Genomic DNA, 814 nt, shown 5'->3' on the forward strand with positions numbered 1-814 from the left:
TGTCGTTGCCGATGCTACCGGAAAGATGACCAAACTTGATCATTTAGAGGAAGTAAAAGTCGTAACAAGGTTTCCGTAGGTGAACCTGCGGAAGGATCATTACCGACTAGACTGCATGTCTTTCGATGTGCGTGTCGTGTCGCGCAACACGCTACCTGTACGGCTCGCCGTAGCCGTGCGCCGCGTGCGGAACCACGCGTGCCTCTCAAAACTAGCGGCAATGTTGTGTGGTACGAGCGCTGAAGCGCTGGAGCGGCTGGCCTGCGGCACCTGGCGCCTGGCGCCGGTTTTGAATGACTTTCGCCCGAGTGCCTGTCCGCTCCGGTGTGGAGCCGTACGACGCCCGTCGGCCGTGAGGCCGTTGGACACAGAACGCTGGAACAGGGGCCGCCACACGCCTCACTCCCGCCTATGCGACCGTCTCGAAAGAGACGGCGGAAACTGAGAAAAGATCACCCAGGACGGTGGATCACTCGGCTCGTGGGTCGATGAAGAACGCAGCAAATTGCGCGTCGACATGTGAACTGCAGGACACATGAACATCGACGTTTCGAACGCACATTGCGGTCCATGGATTCCGTTCCCGGGCCACGTCTGGCTGAGGGTCGGCTACGTATACTGAAGCGCGCGGCGTTTGCCCCGCTTCGCAGACCTGGGAGTGTCGCGGCCGCCTGTGGGGCCGGCCGCGTCTCCTCAAACGTGCGATGCGCGCCCGTCGCCTGGCGGTTCGCATACCGGTACTTTCTCGGTAGCGTGCACAGCCGGCTGGCGGTGTGGCGTGCGACACCTCGTACAACGACCTCAGAGCAGGCGA

At 61.5% G+C, this 814-nt stretch overlaps 1 non-coding gene and 1 pseudogene across 1 annotated transcript; both read left to right on the forward strand.

The window, feature by feature from the left end:
• The first annotated feature begins 453 nt into the window (after positions 1-453).
• On the forward strand, positions 454-608 carry LOC124729353. The gene has a single exon (XR_007007627.1). It is a non-coding gene; the product is annotated as a 5.8S ribosomal RNA (ribosomal RNA).
• Positions 609-796: 188 nt separating this feature from the next.
• LOC124729380 overlaps positions 797-814 on the forward strand; it is a 4,222-nt pseudogene continuing 4,204 nt past the window's right edge.

The sequence above is a fragment of the Schistocerca piceifrons genome, unplaced genomic scaffold (genome assembly GCF_021461385.2).
Source record: "Schistocerca piceifrons isolate TAMUIC-IGC-003096 unplaced genomic scaffold, iqSchPice1.1 HiC_scaffold_1206, whole genome shotgun sequence".
Classification (NCBI taxonomy): Eukaryota; Metazoa; Arthropoda; class Insecta; order Orthoptera; family Acrididae; genus Schistocerca; species Schistocerca piceifrons.